We start from the raw sequence: 10,070 nt of genomic DNA on the forward strand, positions 1-10,070 counted from the left end.
GTCATTATAGGAAGAATGTGCATTGGGACATTTTCCCCGCATTGAAACAATGGGTTGCATGTACTTCGACAGATCATTAGTGTTGGGAGATGTGACATTAATGTATAATATTTGTGGTCTAATTTGCTCTGGCTCGTGTATTTTATCTTCAGGACATAGGCAGTAGAGGATGCTAGCAATGGTTTGCTTTGGCTTTGCTTCCTTATTCTAGGACCTGGATGAGCCGTTCAGCCTGGAGAAGAGAAGGTGCCAGAATACTTCATAGCAGCCATCCAGAACCTGAAGGGGCCTACAGGAAAGCTGGGGAGGGATTTTTACAAGTGAGAGTACAAGAGGTAATGGATCAAAACTGGAAGAGGGAAGATTTAGATTAGGCAATAGGAGGAAATTCTTTAGTGTGAGGTTGGAGAAGCACTGGAACAGGTTGCCCAGGGAAGTTGTGGATGACTCATCCCTGGAAGTGTTCAAGACCAGGCTGGATGGGACTCTGAGCAACCTGATTTAGTGGGAGGTGTCCCTGCCCATGCAGGGGGGTTGGGACTAGATGATCTTTAAGATTCCTTCCAACTCAAACCATTCTGTGATTCTGTGATGATATGCTGAGGACACCAGTTGTTTGGGAGATGGTTTCTGTAGAGAATCTGGTTGCCTGTCTCCAGCATGCAAGAATTTGGGGATAGTAATCATCATCATCATCATCATCCCATATTCAGTTCCTTCTCAGCAGGTTCAGCCAGCACTCTTTCTGCATACAGCTAACTTGCTGTGGTTTGTTTTATTAAAACTGCATTGCATTATATTGAAGTGAATTCATTATGTAACACTTTTCAGTGGTGCACATAAAACAAAGATTAAACCAAGGACAGTACTGTCTTGGATGTGGCCTCAAGTGAATTTCCTTATGGACTTCACTGCCAAGTGTAGTGTTTTCTGATTTTTCCATTAACAATAACATTTTTTGGAACACATTATCTTTCTTGTTCAGTAGTGATGTTGGACTAATATTCAGAAGAGAGTGAAGTTCATGTTACCAAAATTCATTCCTTGCCATGAGTGTCAGTAGGTTAATATCATTGTAGGGTTTTTGTGGAGGACTCTAGTGCAGATTGTTTTACCAGAAGCAGCTTTTCTCAATTTTTTTCCTTCATACTGCTTAAAATACTTATGTTCACAAGGAATAAATCCCTTCACCTGTAAGCAAAATACTTTCTTCATAAAAGGTGGCCTGTTCTCAAACTGTCTTTTTTGTGCCCTGATTTCTGACTCTGTCATTTCTCCATAATAAAGCTGCTGCTTTATAATGCTCAAGGTATCTCAAAAGGATAGTGCTGTGTTTACAACTGCACACAGTCTGCGCTGCTAAAAATTCTAATTCTTTGTCATGGGCAACTGAAAAGAAAACACTGGAAAATGTGATAAACAGATGTTCTGCCTGCCACAGGAGTTCCCAGTTCCTGCAGTATTTATATCTCAGCACTGTCCCTTACTTCGTATGATCAAGGATGTTGTTGGTTTTTTTTTTTATTACTAGAGATGTGCCAAGCCATAAAGACCATTTCAACCCCTTTAGCTGTGCCTGTTACCTTTACATGTGAGAAGCAGGAAATGACTGCAGAGCACAGCATCCTGCAAAGGATTATGATTTGACTTGCCTGCTAGTATTTTGGCATTGCTCAGAGGCTGCTGTCAGTTTTAGGGTCGCAGTGTGCAAGGTTCAATACAAAATGCAGGTTTGTAAGCTTGCACTCCTAATATTACAGAGCTGAAGGATCACTTGCCTGATGCTGTAAAGATGGGTTTGGCTGGGAGCAGACTGTAAGAATTAATCATTGTACTCTTAATTTTGATAATTGTCTGATGCACCAAGAGGTGGCAAAGTGATCTGCAGTGCTGAAGTGTCTTGCTACCTGCTCATCTGACTTCCCTGTAGCAATAACAAATTGGTCATTTGTGCCAGCACATCTGGCTTGTCCTGGGTATGTTATTTATGGCAGTTCAGATGCTGGTATGGTCTGACAGGCTGAAAGGTAGACATACTATGATGACATGCTGTATCTTGTAGGATCTGACATAGACCTGAAAAATATCCCTTAAGATGTTGTTGGCTTTTAGTATCCAGACATGCCACTTAGCTTTGCAGACACGGAGAGCAGCCTTTTAAACACTGCTGTAATTCACTAAACCAACAAAATCATAGAAGTTCTCAAAGTAAGGTTGTAGTCAAAGGGTGGTTAAATTAATATATTGAAAATGTTTTTGCACCCACCAAGATATAGAGTAGCCATCTTAAGCTTTCAAGCTAAAGAAGCATTTCTTTTTGGCTGCCAGTGACACAAGATCAGCAAGACTGTGCCTGCTTCGCATAGCAATTGAGAAAATGCTGGGCCCACTTGAGACACTAAATTTACCACAGGAGTAACAGGTTTTGTCCATAGATTAAGTAATACAACCAGGAAGACACACAAACAAATTCAACTCTTCGGGTATATGCATTTAGCTCAAGTTGTCTCAATCAGATTACACAGGCATAACTCACTACAAAAATATGGTCTGTATAATGCAGTGACAATCTGGAAGTAGTTTTGATGCTTCCTTTCTGATTGTAACCACCTATCTTAGTTCATTCTTCTGGGATTTGCAAAATATATACTTCAACACACAAGGCCAACTCTGCACGTTGAAATTGCATCAACTACTACTGTTAGCATGTTTCACTGCACAAATAATTTGTTTCAGGCAGCTCTAAGATGTGCTGAAAAACAAATGAAAGGAATATCAGACCCAGCATCCGGTCTGTTGCCCCACCAGGGCCACTCTGCTAATTATTAACTGTTAGCAACTGTAATGCTGAGGTGTAATTCTATACATACACTCAGGATACAAAAGTCTTGTAAGATATTTGCCAAAATCAGCACTGCAGAATAGCTGCAGAATTGGTGGCTACTGAAGATGGTCACAGGAAGCAATGGATTCGCCACAAGATGAACATAGCTTGTGTGTGCGGTTTTTTGTTTGTTTGTTTGTTGTTTTTTTGTTTGGTTTTTGGGGTTTTTTTGTTTGGTTTTTTTTTGTGTTACATTGTCATGCTTAGAGATTTCTGTAGTGGAATTTCAAAGACAGTGAAAAGACAAGTATTACTCTAGCAGTCTGGGCTGGAGGAGAGGCAGAGTGGGGTGGGGAAGAAAAGTGTGTACAAGGAAGACAGCTGTTCCTGAGAGTCCTGAAGTTGCCAGGGAATGAGAGAAGATTGTCTGAAAAAAAGGAAGAAATAGAGAGCTGTTGCCTTCTGTGTGCTTCCTTGAAAGAAGTATGTGGGATGAGTGGCCTTCTTCCACAGTGCTGGAGGGCAGGAAACTTCAAAGAATTTCTCCAGGGAGGCATTTGATATCAATTTGGTGCATGGAAGCATCAGTGTGTTTGATCTGGCTATGAAAAAAAAATAAAATGTATTCAGCCTCTCTTGCTGCCATCTCTCCTTGGCTCTTTGGGAAGGATTGAGGCTCTTTCAGAAGGTCCCCCCCATTGCATTTCCAGTTTGCAGAAAGGAGAGTTTTATTGCTGTCTGTTATAATGGCATTGCTTGGGAAGAGGGATTGTCAGGGCCAGGGGAAGGAAACAGCCCTATCAGTTTTCTGCCTTCTCTTCTGCAGAGGAATTTTACTGAGAAATGTGTCTTAGTCGTCTTGCACCAAACTCCCTGTTCATATCTTCTGTATGAGAGAAGCTGTGAAGGGACAGTGCCTGCTTGTCCAGGCTGGTGCTTTCCCATCTCTCCTGTCGAGAGCTGCTTTGGACAAAACTTTGATGTGGGACTCCCAGCATGACCCCAGCTGGGCTGGAGCATGGTCCAGCAGGGCCTGAACATGGGGTGAGTGTCCCCAACGGCCTCTATTAGGGATGAATTAGATGTTGCATTCTTGTAAGTGATACTTTTTTGAGTAAACATCCCTGGGTTCCTGTGATGTGTAACTAATGGAGTGCTAAACGCTCAGGGCTGGTTTAAGACTCAGAAAGTACACGTGTTGCCAATCCATCATGTTCCTAATACTAATTAACATTGCAGGGACACAATAAAGCCCCAGAACCTGCACACATTACTCAGCTCACATTACCACTCTGTAAAAGTCTCTCTATGGACCTAACAAAAGCACACATTGGAAAAATGAGACGTGGTCTCTTCTGACTCAGCTAGATATATTCAGCCAAAGAAGAGAGCCGAGGACCCTCATTTATTATTGTTCATTTTTATTCTGGTACACCATGGAACTGAATTCTCAAATCACATACAATGACATTTCTACCTTGCAAGCATGTGTGTGCATTGCATGCTGCTGGGCAGGCAGCCCTAGTGCACACAGAGCAGCCACGGACTTGGAGAAAGATGTGACTGCATTGGAGGGCATGTTCTGCTCCTGCACAAGTAAAAGGAAGACCTTTGTTGATCTAAATTCATGTTATTTGCAATTCAATTACAATTAAACTCTTACTGTTCTTAAACAAGTTCCTGTGTAGACAAAGGAAAAAGGTAACAATTTTATTGGAATTCATTATGGGCTACAACAACATTTATTTTTAGGTTCCGGAAAAATTTGTCTTGTACAGAAACACACTGATGTCCCTGTAATACACTCCTTTTAATGTGTGGTAACTCCATAGAATTCAAGAGGTTCATGATGAACAGCCAAGAAAAAGGTGGAAGGAATCTGGACAGCAAGTTTAGCACATTCAATTTGCAATAATTCCTAACTGGATGCAGTCTGACTTCATGGAAGTTGGGTGCAAGGTGTTGTTTGCTTCTAGTTTCATGGTTTGGATTTTATGGTGCCTCTGGCTGAAATATGTGGAGTTCACTCACTAGCACTTGAAGGTCGGGTGTATCTCTGTTGTTGTACTTCCAGTACCGGGGGCTGCTTATGGGAGCAACTATTTTAGTCATTATGGCACAAGATTCTGGTACCTTGTTGAAGGGATGATAAATTTTCTAAGGTAGTACACTGCTACAAACAGGCTAGGGACTTGGACATGTTCTTGTGTTTCTTACCTGTTTGTTAAAAAATTTGATTTTTTTTCCCTGAACCAGCTGTTAGGGTGTGTCTTGATATCATAAATGTATTTTGAAAAAAGTTTTCTCACCACTGTTTGGAAAAGGGAGCTAGTAATTTATAGCTATATATCCCTGCAATTGTGTATCACCCAGGTCTGTACTATGTGGTTAAACCAGATGATATCTACTGATTGGACATTCTAGTTGAGGTATTGGTGGTTCTACACTGCAGTTTGATACAGGTTTGAAAATGTCCCCTACAGGCCAGAAAAGGGGCCCTAAAGATCAAATCTGTCAGGTGGGACTCAGAGAGGAGACAGAGGTTTGCAGTACCAGACCCATGTCAGCAAGGCAGTGCTGCCTCAGCCCTGTGGCACAGCAGCTCCTCTAACCTCCTCTCTGTTGAAGAACTGGCAAGCAAATCTTCAAGCCCAGTGTTCTGTGAATCATACTTCCAGTGAATTGGTCATACGGAGCAGTCAGGCCTCTGAAAGCACATTGTCTTCTCTTTTAAGTAAAAACAAATTAAATTTTCCCTATAGTCAACAAAGGAGGTTTTCTGTTGACTTCAGCAGAGCTGGTTAAAGCCTGAACTCCTAGAATCAGTTAATTTTATGACACTTTGCATAGTTGATGTCATGTTGGATGGCCAAAGACCACGAATTACATGTTAAATCATGAAATAGATGACAGTGTGCTTTCTATGTCATATGATCTTAGCACAGTTTGTAGAATAGTCTTTTTTATTATTGCAAGTAATTGTAAGTGCTGAAAAAATACTGTAAGTAGAATAGCATTTTTTAGTACAATGCATCCAATGTTCTTAATATATATACACATCTGCAATATGTTAAACTCAAACTTACACCTATTTAATCTCAAGGATTTCAATGGAGTGTCCATACAGACTTAAAGGAAGAGTTTGATCCTGGAACACTGAATGACTGCACCTTTCAGGAAGGCTTGATGAGGTAAATTTTTGCCTAGATTTGTGTTTATAAAAATAAGCACAGCCTTTATTAAATATGTATTTGCAATACATTGCATACTAGCAATGGTCTGCCTAATGTAAGAATAATTTCAGATATTTGCTTTTCCTTTGATGATTTCAGAAAACAGTATATGCAGAGAAATCTGACATGTGGCTGTCTGTTGACCTGCAGTACAAAATCCCTGGTTGGGATGGGCTCTGCCTACAGATAGTACCAACATATCTACTGCAAGAATCAAATTCAATCCAGTCAATGAGCAGATGCACTTGTGAGATGAAAAGAGGTTGAAGAAGTTACAGCTCCCAGGCTCCCCTTCAGAGATTTCAGTCAGATGAAAAATAGGTATGTCAGTCCTACCCCCTTGTACTATGGACCAAATTCACTTCTGCCCAGCAAGGGCGTTTGCAAAACCATTGCTCAGCACTGCAGCCAAGAGTGCACCACGGGCTGGGCAAGAGAAGCAGCAAATGAGATGCTCATAAATGTTGCTTAACACGTAATTGCTCTGTCCAGCCAGGGCACCAGCTTCTCTTCTGTAGTGCAATGCCACCCCTTCAGAAGGTGACCCTGGCATCACCCCTCCATTTACATTTACTCTGAGGGAAGTGGGTGGTCCGAGTGAGGGCAGCTGAGACAAAGAGACAAAGGCTGGCAGTTGTCATACTCATCCCTTGCAGCTCCAAAATCCTTTGTAGGAATAATGTGCCAACCAAGCGTGGTGTACTGGAAAATTCCCTGAATATAAAAATTTTTGCCAGGCTCTTTGGGGTACTTAAAACATTTCCAATTCTAAAGTCCTAAAAACACCTGTTTCCATCTCCTTTTAATATTTCCGATGCTGTCTCTGAACCTGGCCTCAACAAAGCAAAACAGAAGTTATGCAGAAATACAAGCTGAAAATAAAATAATAAAAGACACCATCAGCAATAAAACAAACCCAAAATACAGACAGATTTTATTTGTATACCTGCAGAAATCTTCTCCACCATAAACATAATCTAAAATCTTCTGGAAGGAGGCCCGCACAGACAAATGTTTCCTTTTAAGTATGTGAGGAGTTTGATGTGCAGCAGTGTCACACTGGCTGAATTGGGAGTTCATGCTTTGTTTTCCGGTTTCCTCAGTCAATGTCCAAGAACCAAGCCAGTGGGAGTTCAGAGTACCTGCACATGTCATGCTTACATGACACACAGACAGATCTCCTACTCCATGGAGTTATAGCAAAGGCTCATTTGATTTTCAAGGCAAATTCTCTGAAGGGTACATGGCAAGATCCTCCAGTGAGCTTCAGTGGATGTACTACACTGTGTTTTTTGCAATAATCTCTTCCACCTCTACCACTTGGATGTCTGCACTCTCCATAGCAGACCCTTAGTGAGCCAGAGTCTGGTAATTGTATTTGCATGTGTCACACTCAGTAGTAAATGGTTCTACAAACTTTCTTGCTAGTAGGTGTACAGCGAGCTGCCTTTCATGGGACCTGTATGTACCAGTATAGACTGAACCTGTCTGACTTATTGTAGCTGGTATATTGCCAGATTCTGATGCTATTTTTTGTGCTGACTAAGTTCTCAGATCATCCTATTAATTTCAGTAAGGCTACTCGGAGATTGCAATGCTACCTAGTAAATGATAACACAATCTGGTTAGTTACAGTTATGTGACTGAATTTTTACTGCTAAGCACAGCCTAGTCTACCCAACTTACTTGATTTAGCAGGTGTCTTATTGGCATTTTAAATATTTTGCATATGATTATAATGCATCCTGAGGGAAAAATGAACAAAACCAAGACACCATAAACCAGTTCATTAGTAAGACTTCTTACTGTTCCGCTAAAATGTGGCAATCAAAAAGACAATTTACATTGCAGAGACTTGACCTTTACTTTCCAGGACTGTAAAATAAAACCCCAAACCCCACACTTTCTGCATCTGGTTGACATTTGAATAAAACTGCCGGAGTGCAAACAAGGTTTGAGACAACATCTCCAGCAAACTGCAGTGAGTCTAATAATATTCTTGGCTAAGTTACTTTTTAAGGCCATATGTTGAAAAAAAACCATCACAAACCAACAAAACCTCACTAGAATTTATTGCAACAAGAGATTTGCCAAACTACTTAAGACATTTGGGAAGATTATAGTGAAGTACATTAGTTGCTGACTTGACAATTTGCTATACTCACTGCTTGTGTAGTGGATTCTTGATATTCACACTGAGAGTTAATCCAGCTTTCTAGTACATTTAAGCAAGAGAACTGCCAAATGTCTATTGGCTTATTAAATGCTGGCAAACCAAAGGTCAGCCCTGTTTATGAGCTACAGCAAAGCTGCTGTGGATGGCACACCAAGCCCTTCTCATGGCATTTTTCTTGTTAAATTTCAAAATTCCAGCACAGGATTTGGAAAGGTCTGGTTTGGATTGGTTTGGACACGGAGTCTCTCTGTGTCTGCCCTGATGTCCCTTATCCATGAACCTGCAGGCTGCAGCAGACGAAGTTCTAGCTCCATTGAGCCCTGCTTTCTTTTTTTGTCTAACGATGATCCACACCTGGTTTGGTCCAGTTTGCAGAGGTATGGGCCAGAATGTGCCTCTCTGGTGCAGCCCCGATGAGTGGGCAGAGGCCCAAGCCACAGGGGGCAAACTTGCCCTTCCTTCACGTCCTACTCCTTCCTTATCTCTGGTAGTTCATCCCCTCTTCCATGCAGCTTCCAGGGTCAAAAGGGTTGTAGAAAGGGAAACTTGCATTCTGTGCCTGATCCAAAGCTGTCTCTGTCCATGGGAAGCTCTCCGTTAACACCTCTGGACTTCCCATCTGACTTCCTCTAACTGTGCCTTGACATGGCTATTCTGCTCTGCTCACCGTTACTGCTTTTGATATCAATCCAGTTTTACATGACTGAAGATCATCCTGGTATGATACACAAGTCTCACTATAAAGGCTAACCCTTGCCCTCCTTGCCAAAGCAAACATTCCTTACAAAGGCAGTGCAATCACTCTCACAGTCAATAAAATTTACTTTCATATCATGCTATAGTAAAAACATTACCTCAACTCTTCTTACATCCTTATTATATGTATTTATTATGTTTATTTGACTGACATGCAGGAGTAACAGAAAACTCCTCCTCTGTCTCTATGCCTGGCTGCTTTATGAATATGCTAGGTTGCAATGTAACAACAACAACAACAACAACAACAAAAAAGATTATTAAATGCTTGTATGAAACACAAATGTAAAAAAGTAAAACTTGCTTGTTTAAAAAGTTTTAAGGCATGATCTGTTTAGAAAGGTCTGTGTCATGGACAAAAATCTGATCCAGGTTTACCTCAGTTACAAGTGGCAGAGAGATTCTGGTGGAGAAAAAAAAAAAAAATATCCAATTTTTTATGGAAGAAAACTGCAGACGAAGGTATGGGTTTACTGGTTGGATATTACCTTAAAACGTTATTATTATTATTTTAATTTTTTTTATTTTTTTTTCCCCTCTGCGGTTGACATCACCTGGGAAATCTCGACATCCTCGCTGCAGCGAATATGTGGCAAGTATCTGTTCGGCGCAGAAGAAGCCTATCAGACGGATCCCGGCCGGACCCGCGGCTCAAGGTGCCGGGACGGGTCCCTGGCACCGTCGGACCGGGCAGGCTCGTCAGGGAGCCCCTGAACGGGCACCGGGACCCCGGGGCACGAAAGAACAGGGGGGCGAAGGGTGGAGAGGGGAGAGCGGGGTTCAGAGCCAATTTGTTTCAGATTAACTGGTAACATCTCTGACCAAACAAGCGGCGGGGATCTTCCGCGTTTGGCAATGTAATCTGCTCCCGACGGCGCGGGGAGAGAGCAAGATCAAAGCATTCCTCCCGGGGAAATCGCACCCGGGGTTGCCGTTTGGTTAGCCTGCCCTAACCTCGCTAATAAATTTCCCGGGATGAAGGGAGGGCTGGGGAGGCGAGGGGGCGGGGAACCAGGGCACCTGCACCTGCGGCCCGCCGTCCCGGCCGCCACGCAGGACCCAGCCAAGCAGGGGCCGCTGC

The sequence above is a fragment of the Chaetura pelagica genome, unplaced genomic scaffold (genome assembly GCF_000747805.2).
Source record: "Chaetura pelagica isolate M959 unplaced genomic scaffold, ChaPel_1.0 scaffold42, whole genome shotgun sequence".
Lineage (NCBI taxonomy): Eukaryota > Metazoa > Chordata > Aves > Apodiformes > Apodidae > Chaetura > Chaetura pelagica.